Below are 26,017 nucleotides of genomic sequence, written 5' to 3'. Positions count from 1 at the left end.
AACTTTACCACTGAGCCAAATCCTTAGTCCAAGTAAGGTGTTCTAGTGACTCGCTTATCCATATGATCATGTGCCACAATGATGATAACGCTCCTAAAGCTTTAGGATTCGGTGAAAAAAAAGGATACTTGCAGGATAGTAAGATTGTTCCGTGGGTAAAAGCACTTGCCACCAAGCCTTGACAACCTGAGTTCAATCCCTCTGACCCATATGATGGCAGAATAGAACTGGCTTCTGCAAGTTGTCCTCTGACCTCAACATGTGAGCTGAGGCAAATGGACATGAATAAATATACATAACAAACAAATAAATAGAGAGAGAGAGTTTTAATTTGGGAGGAAGTTGCTATTTGGCTTACATTTCCATATTATTGTTCATTATTGAAGGAAGCCAAGAACCTGAACAGGGCAGGAACCTAGAGGCAGGAGCTGGACATGGAGGGATGCTACTTACTGGCTTAATCTCCATGGCTTATTCAGTCTGCTTTCTTACAGAACCCAGGACCACCAGCTCAGGGGTGGCTGAACTAATGGCAGTGGAGAGAGACAAGAAGATGTTAGTTTTCTATGTGAGTGAATAAATAAGAGGGTGCTACTTGGAAAAGTGTGATCTTTTAAGGGTTTTCCCCCCAAAGACTAGAAGAACAAAGTGAAATCAAATCAGAGAAATTAAAACTAGATTCAGAAGAAAAAAATCTATGTGGTGAGGTTAGCCAAATAACAAAAGAGATTAAAAAGACCTGAAATCCATCTGGAAGCTAAAAACTGAAAGGTGACTCTGACAGCGGTTGGTGAAGATTATAGTTATGGAACAGGAAAAGTAACTGCTATCAAAATGAGTGATCCATTATATTTTGTTTTGTATAAAGTTTGTTATGAGGGGCAGGGGCACATATGTGTACAGATACTACAAATGCACCTTGCACACAATATAGAGGACAGAGGTTAACATCTGTGTCCGTGTCTTCCTTGATTTATCTCCACTTTATTCTCTGAGACAGGATCTCTCTGAACCCAGAGTGTTCTAATTAGACTGGTATAGCTAAGCATCTTGACCCAGGGATTCCCCATCTCTGCTTCCTGGTGACTGGGATAACCGGAAGTCTATACCATCCCTTTCCAGCTTCTTCCTAGGATCCAAGCAAGGGCTGATCATTATACTGGCATGACAAACACTGAGTCATCCATCCAGAAGCACAGAAGTCACTCTTCAGACATACCATGAAGATGGTACAGAGGAAATAGTCAATAATTACTAATTTTTTTTTTTGAGATAGGGTCTCACTGTGTAGTTCTGATTGATCTGGTACTCATCCAGGATTCCCCATCTCTGCTTCCTGGTAGCTGGAATAACCGGAAGTCTATACCCTACCTTCCCAGCTTCTTCCTAGGATCCAAGCAAGGACTGATCATTGCATGGCGTGACAAACACTGAGTCATCAGTTCAGCCCACAGAAGTCACGCTTTAGACATGCCATGAAGATGTTACAGAGGAAATAGTCACGTATTTACAATTTTTTAAAGAGAGGGTCTCACATACTCCTCGTTGATCTGAAACTCACAGATATCCTCCTACCCCTATCTCCCAAGTATTGCACTTTTCTTAATTTTAACTTATTCTTGAAATAGAATTGACTTATGTAGAGAAAAATGAACTTGCATGTACAGGTCAATAAATTTGTACACAAATTGAAAATGCCTTTGGATCAAGCACCAGGTTGAAATATTATTAACTCCTTAGGGTCCTCTCTCAAGCTCTCTTCAATTGCATCTACATTAATAAAACAAAAGAAGGTTTAGTTTTTGGTACATAAGTTACTTAGAATAACAATGTCTAAAAATTTCACTTATACTGTTAAAATGTTCACCAGTCTTATTGTTGCTGTGTATTGTTTAAGTTCAACACTGTCCTTTCTGCTATCGGGGAGTGGGGAGTATGTTCCCTTTGCTGGTTTCAGGAAATTGTGGTGTCAACACTTTTCCAGCTATCTCTTGGCAGACGTCTATATAAATATATATAAAAGATCTATAAAAATAGATTTCTAGGTAATATAATATGTAAAGATACATATCATATGTGTGTGTATACAGGCAGACTTATATAATTAAATAGTAAAGATGTAGTACCAATCTCACATAGCACTTGCATTGTGTAAGGGTTCCAGTAGGTCCCAAACCTTTACCCTTCACTTGATATTTTTCATTTGCTTAATCATTGTTACATCTTTTTAATAATTTTCCTTCATATTCTCCATTGGTGGAGAGAAGCCTGAAGAAAAGAAGGTCCGACGACAGGCCCAAAGTGGGACCCAGCTCAAGGGGAGGCCCCAAGGTCTGACACTGTTACTGAGGCTATGGAGTGCTCCCAAAAAGGGACCTGTCATGACTGCCCTATAAAAGATCCAATAATCAGCTGAAAGAGTCAGATTCAATATTTGCCTCCAACCAATGGACAGAAGCTGATGACCCTTGTGATTGAATTAGAAAAAGGCTGGAAGAAGCTGAGGAGGAGGGCAATCCTGTAGAAGGACCAGCAGTCTCAATTAACCTAGACCCCCAACATCTCTCAGACACTGGACCACCAACCAGAAAGCATACACCAACTGGTATGAGGCCCCCAACACACATACAGCAGAGGATTGCCTGGTCTGGGTTCAGTCAGAGAAGATACACCTAACCCTCAAGAGACTGGAGGCCTCAGGAAGTTTAAAGGTCTCTGGTAGGATGGGAGGTGGGGGAAGGGGTAGGATATCCACGTGAAGACAGGGGCATAAGGAAGAGATATGGGATGTAGACCAGTTGGAGGGTAGGCCAGGAGGGGAATAAAATCTAAAGTGTAGCTGGGCAGTGGTGGTGCATACCTTTAATCCCAGCACTTGGGACGCAGAGGCAGGCGGATCTCTGAGTTCGAAGCCAGCCTGGTCTACAGAGTGAGTTCCAGGACAGCCAGGGTTATACAGAGAAACCCTGTCTCGAAAAAAAAATAAACAAAAAAAGTCTGGAATGTGACATATATATATATATATGTGTGTGTGTGTGTGTGTGTGTGTGTGTGTGTATAATAAAAAGAAGGAATATATATAATAAAATAATAATAATGATTTTTCTTTTTTAGTCTAGTCCTTCTTGTGTGTATGATCACTTTTTGTAACTTTTTTTAAGATTTAGTTATTTAGTTATTTTATGTGTATGAGTACACTGTCACTGTCTTCATGCACACCAGAAGAGGGCATGGGATCCCATTACAGATGGTTGTGAGCCACCATGTGGTTGCTGGGAATTGAACTCAGGACCTCTGAAAGAGCAGTCGGTGCTCTTAAGTGCTGAGCCATCTCTCCAGCCCACTTTTTGTAATTTTAAACTGTAATTTCACGTTAATAAAGTTGAACTGCTATTTAGATATCCTCTCTTGTGCAGAGTTAGTCTCTATCTCCTCTATTGCATTGAGTTAGTGACAGAATCTACCGGCTTAATGACTGAGTCAGAATTCTGGGTGATCTTTCAGGTAACATCTGCATCCTACATTGTAATCACAGAGCGTGCATTTAAAAAGAATTTTTGCCAGGCAGTGCCGTACACCTTTAATCCAAGCACTCAGGAAACAGAGGCAGCAGGTGAGTTCAAAGCCAGCCTGTCAGGTCAACAATGCAAGATACAGGATGGCCAGAACAATACAGAGAAACCCTGGAGAGACAGAGACAGAGACAGAGACAGAGACAGAGACAGAGACAGAGACAGAGACAGAGAGAATTTTTCCCTCCTTAAGTCCACATCCCACTGAAAAGACCACATTAAAATTTAGACCATATTATATAGTCATTATACTTCTATTCTTCCAAAGATGTATTTGAGAAGGGATGTGTGATCTGAAGGATCAGGGAAATTGTACCACAGTGAAAGAATTTGCTTCCTGGAGATTGCTCAATCCCAAGAGTTGAGCTAGATTTTATCTGCCTTGCTTCTGGTGTAAGTGACAACTCTGACAGGAAACGTCAGCACCATCACCATGAATCTCTCACACCCCTGAGAACTTCCTGCTCCACAGTCTGCTCCTTTCATCACACTCCGTGATCAGTCTGACAGGAAGAGAACCATCCTCTGAAATGGCTGTCACCCATATGCTCTTACATTTTCTTCCATCTTCTGGGGAAAAAGAAAAAAAAACCTTCACTAGGGCCATACTTTCATGAGCTGGTTACCGAGCCTACCTTTATTAAGTTGTCCCTTTGTTTATTTGGTTATATATTCTTTAACCACCTCTCCTGATACCAAAAGAGCTCACAAGTTCTAGAAGAAAAATGTGCCAAATTATTGCAAAATATGAAAGAAATCTGAAAGTAATTTAATCAGGAAGCTTTACAGAGATAAAAAGAGCCAGAGGCAGTGGAGCATGTCAGCAACACACAGGCAAGCCTTTAGTTCTTGGCCATAAGGATCATATCATCTCTAAGGTGTCTAAGGCCATCAGATGAGAGACACTATCTCAAAAAGTAAGGAGAAGAGCAAGCAAGGAAGACACACAATTGCAACCTCTGCCCTCCACATCCATTAGCAGGGGCTCATGCACCTACACACACACACACACACACACGCACTCACACACATGCACGCACACACACACGCACTCACACACATGCACACACACGCACACGCACACACACACACGCATACAGGCGAGCATATACACAGGAACACACACATACCGCTCCCACATGCACAGGAAAGATAAGAACAAATCAAAAATAGCTAATATGGTAGGACTTGTTGGTTTGTTTCTTTTTGGTCCCTATGATAACTTTGAATATGTAATCAGTCAACAAGAAAAAAAATAGACATGATAAAATACCCCACACGAAGAATTGTGTTCACTTTTTCTAAATTCCTATCTGAAAGTGAAAACTTACCATTTCTTTGGAAAGTCAGTTGTGTCGGGATAGCATTTTGCTGGGGCAAACATGTGAAGGATATTTTCCTGAAGCAGACACAGGTGAAAGGATGTTTTGCTAAAGCAAGCACATGAAAGGACATATGATGAAGGGTTCTTTGCCAACAGCACATACGTGTTGGTTTGCCTTACATTGCCTATCTCAGCTCCGTTTGTTGTGGCTCCATAGAGAGAAATGCACCCTCTTTCTGCTTCCTCAGACTTGGGCCAATTGGCAGAGCGATGTCAGCTGATACAAACTCACATGAAGTTTTGCTAAGACAGATTCACATGCTGAGGCAAGACATGTGGTGAGGCAAGACCCTTGGAGGACGTGCTGTTTGGAAGGAGTATAAATAGGACTCAACGGACAATGATGGGGGCTTGCATATCTAGCTTTGCAACACTTCCTGGTCTCTTGTCTTTGCTGATCTTCACTTCATTAAGAGAGGCACAGCAAAGAGCTTCTCCTGGCATCCCTGGAGGTCTCCGTCACTCTTGCTGACTTGTGCCAAATTACTCATATCTATGGTCAGTTTATACAACCAAATAGCCACCTCTGCTTCTTGGGTAGAAACTAGAGGCTGGGGGGTTTTAATGAAGTGACTGTACTAAACTAAGGCTTTGGAGAGTAGTTTGTATATCTGATCATGTGTCTGGACACATGGGTCCTTGTTCAACCAACTTTGAAATATTACTCTGGATGAACTAGAAAGGGTTTGTGTGTCAGTGATGTTTTCTGTAGGTGTACAGAGGTTGTTACTAATTCTAAAAGCCAGAACAGTGCAGAAAACACTTATTGTTCAAGATAAGGAAGGTGACTTGAAGGATACAGGAAAGTTCAACATTGTTAGAGGATATGGGTAATGGAGTTGGTGGTTTTCTTCATTAGGGACTATAGCGTTCAAACACCTATTTCATTACAATGTATTTTCTCAGATATATTGGGAACAAAGTACTTGGGATTTTGAGTTTTTCCTTCTAAAAAGCAAAGGACAACTTTGTATACCTGGTTTCTTTCCTCTGCTCCAATGTGGTACATGCATCCTCAAGAGTTCTCATTAATTACTTTGGTTTCCATTTCTTGTGTCTGTCTTTGAACTCAGAAGGCTATCAGCTTGGACTTGTCCGTTGAAATGGGGATTTGGTCACTTTCTTTTTTTTTTAATATTTTTTAATTAGGTATTTTCCTCAATTACATTTCCAATGCTATCCCAAAAGTCCCCCATACCCCCCCCACTCCCCTACCCACCTATTCCCACTTTTGGCCCTGGCGTTCCCCTGTACTGGGGCATATAAAGTTTGCAAGTCCAATGGGCCTCTCTTTCCAGTGATGGCCAACTAGGCCATCTTTTGATGCATATGCAGCTAGAGACACGAGCTCCGGGGTACTGGTTAGTTCATAATGTTGCTGCACCTACAGGGTTGCAGATGTCTTTAGCTCCTTGGATACTTTCTCTAGCTCCTCCATTGGGGGCCCTGTGATCCATCCAATAGCTGACTGTGAGCATCCACTTATGTCTTTGCTAGGCCCCGGCCTTTCTTTCCAGAACCTCAGGCTGCTGGTTCTGTGTACTTTTTAAGATAGAAAGCAAAGGGAGTTATTCATCCCTCATGTGCAGTTATTCAAGTACACCCATCCCACCATGCAAGTTCTAGCTACAGCCCAATTCATTGATCTCCACAGGTGGAACCCAAGGCACAGCCAAACCTTTTCAGTTGCAATTCTTCCCAATTCAACTGAGCTGCCCCAAACAAAGAAGTCACAGACACCCCATCAAACCTAAATAAAATTCCAAATAATCCAAGTCTATAGGATGTGTAACTTTGAGGGGGAGGGGCGGGCACCAGACACTTCTCTTCTCCTAGCCTCCATTTCCTCATCTGCAAAACAGTGTTCACGCTTCCTGTCTGTCCTTCCTCATTTGTCTTTGGATGGCCCTGGCTGTTAATGAGAACTTACTCAGCCCTCAGCCCTGTAAGCTCTCAGGGTGTCTTCAGTGTTAGTCTTAAAATTGCCTTTCTTCTGAGTTCAAGGCCAGCCTGGTCTACAAAGTGAGTTCCAGGACAACCAGGGCTATACAGAGAAACCCTGTCTCGAAAAACCAAAAAACCAAAAAAAAAAAAAAAAAAAAAAAAAAAAAAGACCTTATATTTTGGGCTGGAGAGATGGCCCCGCATTTAAGAGCACTGACTGTTCTTCCAGAAGTCCTGAGTTCAATTCCCAGCAACCACATGGTGACTCACAATCATCTGTAATGGGATCTGATGCCCTCTTCTGGAGTGTCTGAAGACAGTGACAGTGTACTCATATAAATAAAATAAATCTTTAAAAAAAAAAAAAGCACACATTTTTTTAAAAGACCTTATTCCTATTATTTCTGTATTGATCTCTTCAGTAACAGTTTATATGTCTGACCAAGTGATTATATATGTTATATATATGTTTTATATATATATATATATATATATATAGAGAGAGAGAGAGAGAGAGTCTGTTGGGAACCTGAGATAGGAGTCTCTTGAAAAATGAATTCTTGTGTTTAACTTAATCCTTAGCCAATAATAAAAAGTTGAAAGAACAAGAACAATGGGCAATATTCTTTTCATTTTTTATTATTTCCTTTTCTGACCTTAGAGAGTCCTGAAACTGGAACAGAGGCTATTCCAAAAGCTTTTTGTTGCCTGTCTGTGGGATATGTTCCTCTAGCTGGGCTGCCTTGTCTGGCCTCAGTGGGAGAGGAAATGCCTTGTATAGCAGAAACTTGAAGTGCTGGGGGAAGGGGGGAGATACCCAGGGGAGCCCCCACCCACTCAGAGGAGAAGGGGAGGGAGATGGGGGAAGAATTGTGGGAGGGGGTGACCAGAAGGGGACAGTGAGCAGGATGTAAAATGAATGAGCAAAAATTAAACTAAATTAAGAACAAAAGTCCTGAAGTTAAATTGCGGTCCCAGAACAAGAACCCCTTGAATAGAAACATACTGTCATGAACTGTTCACCTACCTGACCTCTACTAAACCATTCCTTTTGTTTATTTAGTTGTATATATTTCAGTTGTCTCTCCTCAAACCAACACTTCTGTGATATGTGCAATGTTTCATGATAATTGTTCTATCAATATGTCTACACAATATTGAAGAGATTGGCTCAGCCTACTGTAATGGTCAGAGATAGCACCCACTGAGAAAGATTCAATACAATGAATTCTCACATTTAGCAGCACTTGATTTTGACTTCCTCTCCTTCCAGATAGAGGGATGTAGAAATGCTGCATGGCTGAGAAATGATTAAACATGCAGAAGTCAGCTCACTGCTTTATAGGCCACACAGCTCGGTGAGTCTCTGCCATGACTTCACTGCACATAATTCCACAGAGGGGACACAAAGCAAGAGGACAGCTCACCTAGGGGGATGCCAAGAAGCAGCAAGAGAGGCTTGGGCCAGGATTGATCACTCAGCTCTACCTCCTGGAGACTCCATTATCACAGAAAGTAACTACTATGCAAGGCCTTTCTCCTACAACTATAAACTATGTCTGGAAATTCTTAATCTCAGCAGTTTTCCTTGCTAATAGCAGTCAACCTCAAGTTCACTGTCAAGAATAAAGCCAGGTCAGTTGACGTTTATGACCAACTAAGAGCTAAGTGCTGGTAAGTCACCGGCAAAACGCAGTCTTGCCAGGTAATTGAGAACAACACAATTGAAAACACATTAATGGTAAATCCCCAAAGGCTGGAAAGGCTATGCCAAGTTCATCTAATGTTGCTTATGGGTTATGAAAACCTTACATCCTTGAGGTCACCGGTGCTCAAGTTCCACTGATGAGCAACTAAGCCCCAGAGTTCATATGCCTTTAAATATTGCACCCTTGTTCCATCGATCCCTGAGGTAGACTTCAAAGCTCATGTCTCTCAAACTGTTATCTTTTCTCTCTACCATATTATTTTCTATCACAGTTCGAAACTTAAACTTAAAAAAAAAAAAAGACCTCCTATGCATTATTTAGATGGCTGCATGGTTTTCAGTAAGACTTGTAAATTCTTTACACTGAAGAAAATATCTGACCATTTTATAGACTACAAATGTTTGTAAGCAATGAAGTTTTCTAAATTATTGATAGATTAACATATAATTAGGAGTGAAACTAGAGAATTAGATTTGTGCTGCCTTAGCCTCAACGGACGCTAAAGCAGGAAAATTAGCAAAAGAGAAGTTCAGAGCTGATGAGAAGAAGTCCTGTAAAATCCAGAGTATTCGGTGGTTAGAGAAGGGTCAGAGGTCAGCCTCAGGAAAGACAGACTAGGGAGTTGGGAGAGTATAAAGGCACATGAACAATGAAAGTAGGCAGCCAGTAATTAGAAAGGAAAACTTGTTTACCTTACCCAGGACCTGCAAGATGGCTCCGTGAGGAAAGGCATTTTACCACTATATTTGATAATCTGAATTCAATCCCCAGGACTCACATGGTGGAAAGAGAGAATTCACTCCCATAGGCTGTCCTCTGACCTCCAGGAGTATGTTGTGGCATGCAAGGACACACACATAGGCACACACCTAATAAATGTGATAAAGTTTTAAAGTACAAAACAATACCCAAAGCACATTCCTTTGGTTTTGATGTTGTACTTTTCTATATCAAAAGTATTTCCTCTGCAGGGGACAGAAGTAGAGGAACCATGAGGCAATGGAGCAGAACGCCAACTACAGCAGGGTGAAAGAATTTGTTTGTGAAGGACTGACGGACACAGTCCCAAGAGCTGAGTTTGGTCTTCTTTTCTCATTTTTGGTGTACACAGAACTGGGCTGGGCAGCCTCCTCATCATGGTCATGGTGACCTGAGAGTGCCGCCTCCACACCCCCATGTACTTTCTGCTTCGCAACCCCTCTGTCTTAGGCATCTCCTTCTCCTCTATCACTGCTCCAAAAGTCCTAGTGGACCTTTTCTCAAGAAGAAAGACTGTCTCCTTCAATGGCTGCATCATTCAGATGTTCTTCTTCCATCTCCTTGGTGGGGCAGACATTTTTTTCTCTCTCTGTGATGACATTTGATCAATACATGGCCATCTCCAAGCCCCTACAATATGTGACCATCATGAGTAGTAGGCGGTGCCAGAGCCCACATTGTGGCTTCCTGAGTGGGGTGCTTTGTCCACTCCATTGTGCAGATCTCCCTCTTATTCCCACTTCCTTTCTGTGGACCCAATGTTGTTGATGGTTTCTACTGTGATGTCCCACAGGCCCTCAAGCTCACTTGTACCAGCATCTTTGCTCTGAGGTCTTAATGATTGCTACCAATGGATTGATCACTACCCTGTGGTTTGTCTTTCTGCTAGTGACATACTTGGCAATGCCAAGGTCATACACAGGAGAAAAGTCATCTCATCCTGTACCCAAATCACTGTGGTCATACTGCACTTTGTAACCTGCATTTATGTCTAACCCAGGTCCTTTACTGCCCTCCCCATGGACAGAGCTGTCTCCATCACATTCGCTGTCATCATTCCTGCCCTCAACCCAATGATCTGTACCCTGATGTCTTAGTCAGGTTTTCTATCCCTGCACAGACATCATGACCAAGAAACAAGTTGGGGAGGAAAGGGTTTATCCGGCTTACATTTCCACATTGCTGTTCATCACCAAAGGAAGTCAGGACTGGAACTCAAGCAGGTCAGGAAGCAGGAGCTGATGCAGAGGCCATGGAGGGGTGTTCTTTACTGGCTTGCTTCCCCTGGCTTGCTCAGCCTGCTCTCTTATAGAACCCAGGACTACCAGCCCAGGGATGGCACCACCCACAAGGGGCCTTTCCCCTTGATCACTAATTGAGAAAATGCCTTACAGTTGTATCTCACAGAGGCATTTCCTAGACTGAAGCTCCNTTCTCTGTGATAACTCCAGCTGTGTCAAGTTGACACAAAACTAGCCAGTACACCTGAGGAACCAAGAAATGAAGTCAGCCATGAGGAGACTCAGGAAAAGACTTGGACCTTCTGAAAAGGAATACATACTATAAGTCTCCAATTTGAAAACTCAGAACTTAAAGACAAAAGACCCTAATCAATAGACAGTGTTTTTCTTCCATCTGCTTGATGGGGCAGATGTTTATCTGCTGGTGTTTGTCCTTATTGCTCAGTGGAGTCCTCAAAACTCCAGAGACAATCATCTTTTAGGGTCTCCTCACGGTGATGTTACTGACAACATAGAGCCTTAGACATATAAATTGTCAATTCTTGACAAAGCACAGGGAAGAGATCAAGCCATTGGTAGCAATCATTAAGACCTCAGAGCAAAGATCTGGTAGAGGCAAACGTGAGGGCCTGTGGGACATCAGAGTAGAAACCATCAACAACATTGGGTCCACAGAAAGGAAGTGAGAGCAAGAGAGAGATCTGCACAATGGAATGGACAAGGCCCCTCACCCAGGAAGCCAGGTGAGATGGCTAAGCAGTTAAGAACCTTGCTGTTCCTACAGAGAATGTGAGTTCAGTTCCCAGTTCCCACATCGGGCAGCTCACAATACCCATAATTCCAACTCCAGGGGATCTGACACTTCTGGCCTCTGATAGGCCCAGAGACACACATGCATGTAATAAAAAAAAAAAAAAAAATGTTAGCTCTTAGGAACCCAAATGCTTATAAGACTCAAACACCTTCTTTTACTCAAAAGAAAACAGAGCCCAGGGAACTGGAGAGATGACCCAGCAGTTAAGAGCACTGACTGCTCTTCCAAAGGTCCTGAGTTCAAATCCCAGCAACCACATGGTGGCTTACAACCATCTGTACAGCTACAGTGTCCTCATATACATAAAATAAATAAATAAAAATCTAAAGAAAGGGGGAGAGAGAGAGAGAGATTGAGAGAAGGAAATGGAGTCCAGGAGAAAATTTGGTCTTATTTGATGGGGTTATTGTTTTGTTTTGTTTTGTTTTAGGGTTGCTGGTTTTTTATTGGTTACTGGATTAGTTGGATTACTGTTGCATGTCTAGTGCTAGGAATTAAACTTGTGAGTTTGTTTTCCTATTAAAAGGGGCTAATATACCAAGGGCCAATAGTCCGTAAACATCCCCCATCTCATGAACTCCCTATGTAAGCTGTCTATGTGCCCAACATCCCTGAGACTTTACTATCACATCCTTCCCCTTAAGCTGATTCTGAATTAGACAATCACATCCTAGTAGGAGGTCACATTCCCGCCAATGAGATCAGACACAGCCAACCACCATTAGCATAAAAAACGAGCTGAATTTCTCTCCCCAGTGTGCTTGCTTGCTAGGTTTGGGTTATGGCACAGTTACAGCTCACAACGGTGCATCCTTCTCACGAAAAGAACGCCTGTGTAAGGTTACCGTCACTTTGTGCATATGCTTTGTGTGGCACCGAGAAACATCCTTTTCCAGCAAGCCTATTGCCTCCCACACGCTAGGCAAGTCCTCTGCCACAAAGGCTTTATCTGCAGCTCATGACTTGACTCTTGAATTGTGGCTGCACGATGTATTGTCCAGGCAATCATCAGTAAAATGACCTCCCAGGGACCCGAAGTAAAGAGAGTAGAACCCAGCCACTTCTCACTTGGAACTAATGGAACTGATTTTCCGCTGGAAGATCTCCACTTCACTTTTCTAAAGAAGCCTCTAAACTGCCCCTTAGAAAGGCAAGAAAGAATTCAGATTTCATCAAAGATTTCCTATCTAACTAATGCTGGAGGCGCAGCTAGATCTGAGATATCTGACTCTGAGATAGCACACATTCCACTACCGCACCTACCTCAGACACAGGTATGGGATCTGAAACAAGGTCACAAAAAAGGAAAAAGAGAGGGGAAGAGGGAACACTGTTCTCTGCTGCAGTGTCAAGAAAGGCACTCGGTTGCCCTCCCCTGACCAAACAGTACAGACTGTTTCTGGTACTTACAAAACTCATCACTTTACAGTCAGTCAATCCTAACCAGCCTTCCAGGAAGAAAGAAATCCCACCCTGTCCACATTTCCTTAGTGGTGCATGCCTGGTGTATTTGTGTACAAGAGCTTGAAGCTAAGGAAAAACAAACAAACAAGCAAACAAGCAAAAAAAAAACTCCTTTCTGGAGGCTAGAGGCATTGGCTGCCCTTCCAGAAGTCTTAGGTTCAATTCCCAGCACCCACATGGCAGCTCACAACTATCAGTAACTCCAGGCTCCATTGTCCTCTTCACCAGCCCAGCCTATTGTCCACACTGCTGTCTTTGTCTGTGGAAACGGAGAACAAGATTTCATTCTAAAGCTGGGCGTGGTGGCTCTTGCCTTTAATTTCAGCACTCAAAGGGCAAAGGCAAATGGATCTCAATGAATTCCAGGCCAGCCTGGTCTACATAGTGAATTTGAGACTAGCCAAGGCTATAGAGTGAGACCCTGCCTCAAAAAACACACACAAAAGTCTAATTCTAACAACCTTATTTGTCAGTTACGCATCTAAAATTGGCTTTGTTGTTAGATGTACTAACTAGATTTATATGAGTGTTTGCCCAGATAAATATGTGTATCATGTTGGTACTTGGAAGATCAGAAGAGAGCATCAGATTTCCTGGAACTGCAGATGCTTGTGTGTCACCATGTGGTTGCTGGGAGTTGAACCCAGGTCCTCTGCAGAGCAACCCATGCTCTTAACCACTGAGCCATCTCTCCAGCTCCTCCAAGTCCTTTTGATAGACATTTCAAAACCTGCGTTGTAGGTTATTTTATTTTTAATTAGTAAATTAGTTGCTTTTTAATCAACGTGATAAAACACCACCACCAAAACAACTCTTTCAAAGAAGAAAGAGTTTATTTGGAACTTATTGTTCCTGAGAAATACGGGTTCATCCCCCTCACAGCAGAGACGCCTGGCAGCCAACAAGAGGGTCTCTCAGACGCTCAGTCTTTGAAGGCCCTGGGGATCCTTTGGGTTGTCAGTGAATTTTTGTTTTCCTTCACTTTTTTTCTCTTCACCGTGTCTTCAGAGGGGAGAGAGAGTTTTTCATGTACACCAAGGTTTTTGTATATAAGTCATATCTTTATGTACCACTTAACATTTTTTTGCCTAACCAATAACCACTAAGATATTTCTCCTGTACCTTCTTAATACCTGATAGCTTCTGACTTTGCGTCTTTCTCTATGATAAGTCCTTTTTTTGAAGTTTAAACATTCTCTAGTAAGGCATTCTCCCACAAGTAAGGCTGTGCTTTGTTGGCAAACCTTCAAAGACAAGATCCAAAAAGGCCTTTCTTTGTTTGATCAATGAAACTGAATTACAAAGGAACTTGAATTAAAGTACTTCATAAGAATATCAAACTTTTACAATAGCACTTTTTTAAAAGTATATTGGCTCAGAAACACATTCAATTCATGTAAGTGAACAACGTGCCTCTTACAGACTGAGGCCTCAGAACTATGACTGTCTGTCTCTCCGTCGAGTCAGGCTTCTCAAAGCCACTTCTCCAATAGGCCTCGACCCTTGACAACACAAAACTGAAGGAGAGCTGGAAGGGAGGAGCGACCCAGCCTGGTGACCCAGGGATAGAAGTCAAGAAAGCATTTGAGGGAAGTCAAAGAGCCTGGTGGGGGAGGGAGAGGGGGTAGGAAGCCTTTAAGAATGACAGTGAGGTGAAGGAAGCACTGGAGAGATAGATCATTGGTTAGGACTTTTTGCAGAGGACCCAGATCCAGGTCCCAGAAGCCACAAGGTGGCTCATAACCATCCAAAACTCCAGTTTCATAGAATCCAATGACCACTGCTGGTCTCCACGAGCACCAGGTATGCATGTGGTACAAACACAGTGGATCCAATCGAAACACCCATACATGTAAAATAAATATAAATTAATAAATAAATTTTTGAACAATGACAGTGGGGGCTGTAGAGATGGCTCAGCAGTAAAAACTTACTGATTTAGCATGAGGACTGGAATTTCCATTACAGCCCCCTCCCTATACGCCAACTTAAGGGAATCAGACACACGCCCTCTGCTGGCCTGTATAGGCAACTGCACACATGCTGCATGCGCAACACACAGAATCAGAACTTAAAATGAAAATACATCTTTTAAAAATTGAAATTGCGCAGGATATTTTTAAAAGGAATAAAATGAGGTAGAGGAGGAAGTGGAGATGGAGGAATGGCTAACTTACTGAAGATCGTAGTGCCGTAGTACGTTAGTTTGTGCATTCGTTACTTTGTGCTAACAAGGTGCCTGGCGAGGTCAGCTTGAGGAAGAAATGGTCCGTTTTGGTTTGCAGTGCAAGAGTAGATTTCCATCTGGTAGGGCAGGCATGGTGGCGGGAGCTTGAGAAGAGCAGCCACGATGCATCTGAAGTCGGGACACAGAGAGTGGTTGATGTCAGCGCTTGGCTGACTTTCTCCTTTTTATTCAGCTCGGGACCCCAGCTAGGTGTATTCTCTCCTCTCAATTAACCTATTATTAACACCCTCAATTAATTCCCTTATACAGGTGTTTCCATGATGATTCTAAATCCCATCAAACTGATGATCGAAATCAATCATTAGAGTTCACTCTGTGCCATTGTGACAGGATGCCTCAGGCTTAGATAATTTACAGTGAACGAAAATGTATTGGGCTCATATTGTACAGACTGGGATGCCCAAGATCCAGGTGTTCCATCTGGTGTCATGACTGTTTCAAACCCCTTTATAACCAATATTACTCTGTTCATAAAAGTGTGTCACTTATGGCCTAAACATCTCCCAGTAGATCCCCATATAGGAAGTGCTATTGCACTAGGAACCAATTTTCAAACACATGGACTTTAGGGATGCATTAAAACTGCAACCAGAAAAGAACAAAAGCAAAGCAAAAATATATGGTGGCCGTGGGGACCAAGTCTAAGGGTGCTTTCAGGGGGTGGGAGATGAAGAACTGTGTGACGCCTACATTTTGAGAAGTTATTCTGGTTGTTTGTCAAGTATTGAATGAAGTAGGGCAAGACCAGATATGGAGGCGCTACTCAAATCTGAGCATGAGATAGCAGACGCCTTCCAGGAGTGAGCAGTGCTCAATGAATCTGCTGCTTACAAAAGTGTTTACAGCTCTGGCAATGGTCTGGGTGATTCGAATAAAGAAAAAAAATCAATGTGTTTGTAGCCAAGCTCTGGAGTTTCTCCAGAAGATGACTGTGATGGTTGCTCATTTTGGACAGTTTATGCTGATTTGGATTATGTCCACCCCAAAGTCAGATGCTGAAATCGCAACTCCTGAACCCCAAATTGAGATTTTATTGGAAAAGAGGGCCTTTAGAAAGGTGTCCAAGTTAAGATGTAGTCGCTAAAATGCACTCTGACCCATTATAATTGGTTCTCTTATCAAAAGGGTAGTTGGGACACAGAAGTACACTTACAGGAAAGACAATGTTACCTGATATTGTCATTGTTCATTGTCTTGTGTACGGAGACATACTGTGGAGGTATCAAGGCTTTCCTGTCCTGCCTAGGAGAGGCAATCTCCCAGCAGACTTCCTGGTCCTTTGACCTTTACAAGATTTCTGTCTCCTGTTCTTTGATGTTCCTTGAACTTCAGGTGCAAGAGCTGTGTTGGAGTCGTATCCACTGGGGCTGGGGTCCCTACGGTTAATTACTGTATTTGACCAGCTGTGGTTTTCTGTAAGGGTCTCCATCTGCTGCAAAGAGAAGCATCTTTGACAAGGGTGAGAACTCTATGATTATAGAGACAGGTGTTTAGAATTGGTTAGGAATTATGCTGGCCTGGTAAAGTGGTATCGTTAGATTCCCCTCTAAAATCTAAGATCTTACTAGTCTCAGGTAGGAAAAATCTGATGGGGTTCTAGCCCTAGACAGAAAAACTACAGGCCGCTTATGACTACTGAGAAAAAGAGAAAGAGGCTCCCTGTATTTGCTTATCCAGTGACAAAGCAGTCACTCCCAAAATGGTATACAAACAACAGTAAACACACTCAGCGTTGTATTTATATATTTATGTGCAAATCTGTGTGTGTGCGTGTGTGTGTGTGTGTGTGTGTGTGTGTGTGAGAGAGAGAGAGAGAGAGAGAGAGAATAACAATTGCAGAAAAAGAGGTCAGCGACCCCAGAAAGAGTGAGGAGGGTAGAGACATAGAGGGGCTGGAGAATGAACAGGGAAGGAGAGAGGTGATGTTATAGTTTAATTCAAATTTCACAAAGAAGGGAGGTGGTGGTACATGCTCTTAATCCCAGCAGAGGAAACAGAGACAAGAGGGTCTTTGAGTTTGAACTCAGTCTGTTCTACAGAGTAAGTTTCAGGACAGAGATTATACAGAGATACTCTGTGTCAGAAAGGAGAGAGAGAGAGAGAAATTTCATGAAAAGGAAAGAAAAAGTGTAAGTATAAAGAAAAAAGAGAAGCCAAAGAAATCAGTCCACCTCATCTATATCTGATATATTTGGCAGTTAGCAGTTTCCAAAAAAAAAAACAAAACAAAAAAAAAAAAATGTCGACAAGGGAAAACAGACCAAAACAGTTCTCAAACTGTGCCAAGTATTAGCAACGATGTTAAGTCTGTGCTGACTCGGTGGAGAGTCAGTTCACCAAACCCTCCTGAGAATCATACAAGAGGTTATCCCCCACGTTTGCAGAGAGGAAAACAGGGACACAACACATAGGTAACTCCCTCAAGGGTCACACCCAGACTCTAGCTAGGAACTCTGCCCCGGCCATACACTCAGAGAAGTTGACCAGCCAAGTGCTGAGATAAGTGGCTGGTTGTGATTCATCTGTCCTCCCACCCCCAAGGTTCAGGGACCTTCTCTGAAGAGGGAGCAGGAAGAACACATGATGCGGCCTTCTGCACATGACAGTCACTGCGCTCTCGCTCACGAACGCTGCAGTTTTACCAAAGTGGGCGATTGCCTGCCTGAACTGCACTGAGACCCTCCCCACCCCAATCCCAACACGGAGACCCTCCCCACCCCAGTCCCACCACTGAGACCCTCCCCACCCCAGCCCCGCCAGGGAGACCCTCCCCACCCCAATCTCAGTCCCGAGCTAGAACAGGCTTTGCAAACACGTTTCCCAGCTTTGCTATTTGTCTTCTGATATTCAGTGCCAATACAAAAATTGAAAGTTTTTACGCCGTTTAATTCGCCATCCTTTTAGTTATCATTTACCGGCTTTTAAATCTTCTGGTTGGAAAAGTCTGTTCTTATTTTGAAATTACGCTCTAAAAATTGTGCTGTTTGTTCCTGATGACCACGTAATAAAACACTTCTAATGTTTAAATCTTCGGTCCATGTGAAATTTCTGCTACTTAGTGCACCATAAGGAGATGCACTTGTGCAGAACAATAATGAGATACTTCTAGGAGTCACAAAAGAAACTTCTGACTATTAAAAATGAAAGGGAGGATTTTTAATCTCTTCCGTTGCTCCTGACATTAATTTCTCAATATGTACTTGTATATCAATAAGATCAATATGAGGCCAGCAGGCTTGTAATTAATCAGCACTGATAGTAGCAACTTTTTAATTATTTTAAAGCAGAGATTGTAGGCGTGCTTCATCACACAATGGAAGCAACTTTTAAAAGTGGCCCAAGGCGAATCAGACACCCAAGACCTATATTTGAAAACCACGCAGGCACCAGGAGACACAATCCCCTCACCAGCACATGCCAGAAGAGGCCACAAGGGGGCAGTCACACCGGCTCCGGATGCTGGAGGAAACCTACCGAGAACGCCAGCGGACCAACAATAGCTCACGCACAAAACCCAAATTCTCCGGGAAAAAAAATTACACTGAAATAGCTTTAATAAGGAAGGAAAAGCTACATTGGTTCCACTGGGGCTCGAAGCCAGGACCTTCTGCGTGTAAAGCAGACGTGATAACCGCTACACTATGGAACCACGTGCCATTATGGGCTTCTCAGATTGGATAATGAAAATAGAATACTTTGATTAAAAACTAGTCTGGTAAAAACCAAAAGTTTGTAATCTGCTCTTAAAGAAGTATTTCAAAATTAACACAGATTTTTCTCAACACCGAAAACAAACGGGTGCTTTCAAAAGGAGACTTCAAAGTACCATTTAGATGCGTCAGAAACAAAATTCGATAACCTAGACTGGCTACAGCAATAACTACCTGAAAAAACTAACTAGCACACCACGTGGTTCCACTGGGGCTCGAACCCAGGACCTTCTGCGTGTAAAGCAGACGTGATAACCGCTACACTATGGAACCGGGCGGAGGGAGCATGAGCCAGATCAACTAACTACATGTAGAACTGTGGTGACGCTGGGACTTGGGATCAAGATGTTTTTGTACCCTGCGCAGAAAACTTCCAACAGGACCTGGGGTTTCTAGTGGCGCCGCTCTGCTCGCTCCCGGCTGCTCGCTTCCGGCTGCACACTCCACGGTTAATGGAGGAAGAGAGAGCTCCGCCCCCGGGAGTCGACGCTCCTGCTCTGATGTAGACAGTACGGAGACAGAAACACACCTGGCTCTGTGGCGCAATGGATAGCGCATTGGACTTCTAGACAAATGAAGGCATTCAAAGGTTGTGGGTTCGAGTCCCACCAGAGTCGCTTTTATTTTAATAAGAGAGTTATAACGCAAGAACAAAAGATCGGAGTTAGGAAGAAGGAAAAGTGTACGGAAGTCCGTGAGTATTAAAACATCCTGCCTGACGTACCCATTAAAATAAAAAAGGAAAGTTATCGCCGTCGTTTCCTGTGTCCGTCACCTTAGAAGAATCAGGAATCTTGCTATTACCACCAGAGAGCTTTCTCAGTCACTTTCCAGCGTCAATCACATTGCTATTGTATGCGGAAATGAAGTAATGAGCGAGGTATAATCAGGGTTACTAATCTCCCTTCCCTGTGACTTTGTTTTTCATTGTTTTGTTTTATATGAGTAAAGAAATAATTATTTTACGGTTCTTTGAAAACTTTTAAATCTTGCAGTATTGTTCCAGTTGCTGGTAAATAAAATCTAGTTCTTTCAGGTACCAGAATGGCCGAGTGGTTAAGGCGTTGGACTTAAGATCCAATGGATTTATATCCGCGTGGGTTCGAACCCCACTTCTGGTAAATGTGTTTTTCCTTTTATATTCTTCTAACACCTAAGATGTTAGGACCAAAACAAAGAGCGGAAGACATGAGGTAGAGAAAAACACTACACAACAGCTTAACGTTCCAGACCCAGCCACATGCCGAGTGTCTTTCTGATAGCTAGAGAACTGGGGTGCGGGGAGTTTAAAAGTTAAAATGTATAAGGAAAATATTTTAAAAGGAAAAAAATAAAAAGCAGGGTCTTTAACTGTAAGGTGTGACAGAAGAGAGAAACTGCAGAAAAATAAACAGGACGCTCAATCATCTGAACGTGTTTTAGATAGGCTGCGGTGAGCACAAAGACAGGGCAGCCTGAATATCCCCGCAACCCTTCAGCGGCTAACCAAACATCTCTGCGGGCCATCTATTAAGATCAAACCAGACTTGGGCAAACCACCGGGCATTCGAAAGTAGGATGGGGAGCGGCTAAACGGAATGCAGCTCGGGTTACGCCTCTACAGGTAGCAAGAGTGGCCTCGTTGCCCTGGAGCCTGGCACTCTGGTCTGCGCTGGAGACAGCCGGCACGGATCTGCCCGCTCTGCTTCACCCAGCGCTGACTCCACACCGTTTGTGAATCACACTCTCTCCAGCAGGGCGTGGCGGTCAGTCCAGAGGTTCGAAGGGTAACACGCCTGAGGCTCCTGATTCCTCTGAGACTGGCCGCCTGGCCAAGCAGCCCCTCTCCAGGAGTGTTAGCATTCTCAATTGAACTTAGACTCGACAGATGTTTAGGGTCCCATAAGTCCTTTGTAAGAAGTACCTAGCTCGTTTGCGGTTATCCAATACCTGCAATCGTCCCTCAGAGCGCGACTGGGGGCTAGGGAATGCGGTCGGTTCGACCCTACACAGGACCAAGCCTCACGAGCTTGCCGAGATCCTGAACTCAGTGTACGCTCAAGAAATGTCGAATGCAAACCTCAGTCCAAACTATGCACCCACAAGGCGCTCTAGCGTGCCAAACAAACAAAAAACCTGGAATCAGAAAAAAAAAAAAGTCTCCAACGGCTCAGGAGGCCTGACCATAGGATACAAAATATGGGGCATTCCTCTCGTGAAATGCACAAAATCGAAACCTCCAGTAATTGTAATCTTTATAGGCTACATGTGATGAGAGAGGAGAAAGACATACTTGATTTCACCATAACTGCTTATCGTGATTTCTTTTCTTTTCTTTTCTTTTCTTTTTTTTTTTTTTTTTTTTTTTTTTTTTTTTTTTTAAGTAGCAAAAGACTAAAGGTTTTCAACTACTTAGAAAGAATTAGGACTCTAGGCCTAATTTTAACTGTGGATAGACTTGGAAGGAGGACTCTGCTAAGAGCCCGGATAGCTCAGTCGGTAGAGCATCAGACTTTTAATCTGAGGGTCCAGGGTTCAAGTCCCTGTTCGGGCGGAAGTTGTTTTAGGCTCCTATATTTCCGGTATCACTAAATAAGTGAAAGACCTTCAATAGAGACCAAATCTACCCTTATTTGAAGGGGGCAATTTGTAAGAATGAGAACAGACGTCATTCGGCTGGGTTTTGCTTGGAAAGTGGTTGTTGTATGACATTGTGTGAGATTTTTGTATTCAAAACATCTATAGGTATACAACCAAAGAACACTATCTGTAGTCTCCAAGAATGTCTCCTGATGCCTCTTATTAAAGGCGAAGCTTGGGAACTAGGCTACTAAATCTGTATTTCAAATGAAGACACAGAATGTATAGTCTCCACTTAGGACCACGTTCTTAGCCTCCTGTGCGTTCTGATGGGCCCCGACTTAGCAGGAGACTTGGCTGTGTAGGCAAATATTTCCAGGACTAGCTTCAAACCTGTCATTGAAACTTGAAAGCTTAGCAAAGGGACAACATAAGGTGGCGATTGGGGGAACAGACCCAAGAGGTCAGCTGGTGCAGCAGGCATGTGTTGTACGGGCATATCTCCCGAGCTAAGCTGCCACCATCTTCGTGAGTTCAACTATATCTCATCACAGCTGAGCTTGCTGACTATTGTTCTCCTAGAAAAGGAGGCAAGGGATCTTTGAATTTCCAATCACCCCGACCCCATCGGTCATGTACAACTAACTCTGCAAAGACTTCAGAAAGAAGATAGAGCATACAGCTGGAAGAGATTAGTGGAACGGGCTCCACATTACAGGGCCATTGAGGAGCCAGGCTGGGTTCCAAGCAATGCGACTGCTTTGGGGTCACCCATGCTCCTGCCCATAACCTTCATTCAAGATCTCTAAATAACCCTAATAAGTTCATTGGTTCCCCGGGGTGAACTTTGATGCAATCGGTTTCTGGTTTGCCATTGGAGCCATAATACTCTGTCGACGTGTCAGCTTCCACCATATAAGATTTTGAGCCATGTATCCCAGCTAGGATCCTGTTCTTTGACTCTCTTTTTGTGTACTGGAGCTGGGAAGGAAAGCCAGATTCCAGAGACATAAATAACAAAATAAAACCTTGCTGAAACCCGGGATCGAACCAGGGACCTTTAGATCTTCAGTCTAACGCTCTCCCAACTGAGCTATTTCAGCACAGATGATAGACTTGCGTCCCCACTCCAAAGGAAATTTAAAGTTAAAAAAAAAAAAATTCAGGTCACCTCACCTCCAATTTTTTAATTTTTACTTTTATTTTTAAAGGTGTACTATTTTTAGTTCTGCAGTTTTAAGAACAGTAACAAAATTAATTCCTGTCATGTCAAGGTGTGTCCTGGGTTACCTTCGTTTAGCTTCTACCCTTTCTCTACCCTTTATCCAGGGTCCCAAAGAGTACCTAGTGTGTATAGCTTGGTCTTACGGTCCCATTTATCTCTCACATCTGCTGGAAGGTCGACTTGCTCATAATTCTTTTTTTTTTTTTAATTTTAAATTCCAGATTTTATTCTTTTCCCGGCCCACTTCCCATACCTCCTCCCCGCTCCCCTGTCTCCATGAAGATGTCCCCACCCCCACCCACCCCCACCACCCCCACCTCCATCCCACCAGACCTCTAAACTCCCTGGGGCCTCCTCCAGTCTCCTGTGGGTTAGGTGCATCATCTCTGACTAAACCCAGACCCAGCAGTCCTCTGCTGTATATGTGTTGGGGGCCTCATATCAGCTGGTGTATGCTGCCTGGTTGGTGGTCCAGTATCTGAGAGATCTCAGGGGTCCAGGTTTATTGAAACTGCGGGTCCTCCTAAAGGGTCGCCCTCCTCAGCTTCTTCCATCTTTCTCCTGATTCAATCACAGGGGTCAGCAGCTTCTGTCCATTGGTTGGGTGCAAATATTTGCATCTGATTCTTTCAGCTGCTTGTTGGGTCTTTTGCAAGGCTTTCATGCTAAGGTCCCTTTTTATGAGTGCTCCATAGCCTCCGTAACAGTGTCAGGTCCTGGGGCGGGGGGGGGGGGTGATCATAATTCTTAAACGCAGTAACCAATTTGCTCTCAATCACCCAAATTTGCCCGAGGCCTAAAAGGTCAGGGTCGTGATGAACTTCAGTGTTTAATTTGTCGCCTTCGAGCGAAGGGCGCATGCAAACTATCGCTGAAAGGTGGCAGCAGGAGGGTAAAATGGAAGAAGTCAGTGCTCTGCACCAGACTGTCCTGAAAAGGATGAGAGTGAAGAGCGATGATAATGACTTTGTACAACTTTTGTCGGATATGTACTTTGGGTTTCACATATATACGAACTGCATTCTGATTGTTGTAACCCCCTTAGCCTCTCAAGTCTCCCTCCCAGCCCACCAGTTAATCTCTCTCCCACATTCATGTATTCTGAATTTGTTTTGTGTTTCGGTTTGGTTGCCGGTTTTGAGACCTACTGACTTTAACCAGGGCTATCTGTGTGACCAGGGACATAGAACTCTTACAACTTCGTGGGTGCCTTGGTGGCACAGAACTGAAGACAATAATGATTCTTCCCCCAGAATCCAGATCATGGTGACTTTCAGAGAGCCCAATCTCACCCTGCTGTCCCCTCTTCCTTGGGTGAGTGACGAGAGCCATTCCTTTAGCAAATACCAACCAACCAAGTCTTGGGGCCATAGACCTGTGATTTTGAGTGTCCATGTTTCTTTGAAACATCCGTTTCGGTATATGTTTTTCTTTTGTTTGGATTGGATTGAATTGCATTTCATCACTAGAGTAAAAGCTCTTAGTAATTATCACATAACACCAGCTTTCCTGTGGATTCTACTAAGCTCGTTTAGTTATCACAAGAAGGCACGATAACTATCCCTTTACTTCTGAGAAGGCTGTCAGTGAGGAAGAGGCGGTCATTGCGGGATCGGTGTGGACCCTGCGTGAAGCGTCCTTGTGAACCCGGTGAAGACCGGGCCTCACTCTCGAGTTTCACCTCCATCTTTGCTGTCCCTAGAGGGCGCCTGTCTCATTCTGTACGCATCCCCATCGATTGAGGAGGCCGGCTTCATTCACAGCCCACCTGAATCAAGGAAGACTCAATCTGTATTAAACAAGCGGTGTCTTCTCCTCCCAGAGAAAACTATTTCACCTCAGGGCTTGCAAACTTATTGTGTTTACAAGCCAAGTTCTTAAAAATCCTGCAAGAAAATGGATGAGACTGTATGAATTTGACGTGGATGTGCACTGACTCTTTTTTAGACCAGCCCTTAAGTGCCCCCTTTTCCCACTAACAGACATCTCTACCTCGGCTTCATCATCTCCCAGTTATCAGGAGCACTTTTCATAACAGGAGAAGTTGAACCTGGTGTGAAGAGGCAAGCTGCTCTAGGTGGGGTTTCAGTTCCCAGAGAAGCTTTTTTTCCTGAGAACGGGGTAGGACAAATATAGGGAAACCGAGAGGCAGCCGCGCGCACGTGACCGAGGCAAAGCGGTTGCTGGCGTGAATCTCGAACTTTCGAGCTCCTTCCCAAGAATGCGTCGAGCTTGTGGTGTGCTCGCCAGAATTTTAACATTTCTTTCTTTAACCAGACATGTCTGGCACCCTAAATGTAATTGTCCTAATTACTTTTTAAAAGAAAATTGGCAGCGCCCGAACAGGGACTTGAACCCTGGACCCTCAGATTAAAAGTCTGATGCTCTACCGACTGAGCTATCCGGGCTCACGGCTGACAGTGTCAGCTCTGTATGTGAAGACTCCTATTACTTTTTCTGTGCTACTATTAATGTAAAGGATTACTAGGCCCCTCCTTTGTGTCTCGTATAATTTCTAGGTAGAGATCACGTGAAAGCGGGAAGAAAACAAAAAGGATTTATGGAGTGGTGCGTTTGCCTATCGTCTGGATACAGGCTTCTTAATTATGCCTTTCACTTAGAAGTTGTTCCCTTCACTGTGAACCCTGAGTTGTGCAAGTGTATGAAGTGAGCAGAAGCCACTTGCTAACAGTTGCCACACTACACGTTTCTTTCCCTAAACTCAAACTGAAACCAGGGGTTATGCCATCAGGACGCCCTTTCTTTCAACACACAATTTTCGATTCCTCCTACCCATCCTGGGTGCCCAGGTCAAACAAATACAAGTACGCAACACAACAGCTAAGAGGAGCCCACCTATCATACCAGAAGTCCCAGCCTAACCAACCCCCGCCCCCACTTGCTGCGGTCAGGAGCCCGACTTTGCGCACGCGCAGCTTCTACGCCAGGGGCTCTCTGTACCTACTCGCTCCTCTCTGATAACATAGCATTTTATTTTTATAGCATATCTTGCTACAGTCGTTCAGTCCTCTGGGCCTTTGCTCTTCTCTTACCAAATAGAATGTCACCCCCCTTTCTGTTCCTTATTCCCAAACACGTGGGAAAGAGGAAAAATAATCCCTGTTTTGCTGCTTTCTCAGATGACGTTCTTTTAACAAAAGGAAAAAGCAAGAAAAAACAAGTGTATTAACACGTGAATTCCACAGAGACACGGGAGAGATACCCAGAGAGTGGGTGATTCTTCAAGGAACGGCCCTAAGTTCTAGTATATATAGCACCTTCAACAAGAAATAATAATAATTAATAATAATAAAATATTTTAGGATGAGTGACAAGAAAAAGGGAAAGGACCTCGTGTCTCCAGAAGAACACATCGTGGGAACGTAGA

General features: G+C 43.5%; 7 non-coding genes and 1 pseudogene across 7 annotated transcripts; 4 read left to right on the top strand and 4 right to left on the bottom strand.

Annotated features, from left to right (window-relative positions):
- The first annotated feature begins 9,608 nt into the window (after positions 1-9,608).
- LOC110285986 lies at positions 9,609-10,934 on the top strand (annotated as a pseudogene).
- A 7,777-nt stretch (positions 10,935-18,711) lies between these two features.
- On the bottom strand, positions 18,712-18,784 carry Trnav-uac. Its single transcript has one exon. It is a non-coding gene; the product is annotated as a tRNA-Val (tRNA).
- A 261-nt stretch (positions 18,785-19,045) lies between these two features.
- Positions 19,046-19,118, bottom strand: Trnav-uac. Its single transcript has one exon. It is a non-coding gene; the product is annotated as a tRNA-Val (tRNA).
- A 258-nt stretch (positions 19,119-19,376) lies between these two features.
- Positions 19,377-19,462, top strand: Trnar-ucu. Its single transcript is given in 2 exon segments — positions 19,377-19,413; positions 19,427-19,462. It is a non-coding gene; the product is annotated as a tRNA-Arg (tRNA).
- A 421-nt stretch (positions 19,463-19,883) lies between these two features.
- On the top strand, positions 19,884-19,966 carry Trnal-uaa. The gene has a single exon. It is a non-coding gene; the product is annotated as a tRNA-Leu (tRNA).
- A 1,339-nt stretch (positions 19,967-21,305) lies between these two features.
- Trnak-uuu lies at positions 21,306-21,378 on the top strand. The gene has a single exon. It is a non-coding gene; the product is annotated as a tRNA-Lys (tRNA).
- A 1,056-nt stretch (positions 21,379-22,434) lies between these two features.
- Positions 22,435-22,507, bottom strand: Trnaf-gaa. The gene has a single exon. It is a non-coding gene; the product is annotated as a tRNA-Phe (tRNA).
- A 2,457-nt stretch (positions 22,508-24,964) lies between these two features.
- Positions 24,965-25,037, bottom strand: Trnak-uuu. Its single transcript has one exon. It is a non-coding gene; the product is annotated as a tRNA-Lys (tRNA).
- Positions 25,038-26,017: the final 980 nt, after the last annotated feature.

Source organism: Mus caroli, chromosome 19, assembly GCF_900094665.2.
Source record: "Mus caroli chromosome 19, CAROLI_EIJ_v1.1, whole genome shotgun sequence".
In the NCBI taxonomy this organism is placed as follows: Eukaryota; Metazoa; Chordata; class Mammalia; order Rodentia; family Muridae; genus Mus; species Mus caroli.
This window is presented reverse-complemented; position numbering and strand designations above follow the sequence as displayed.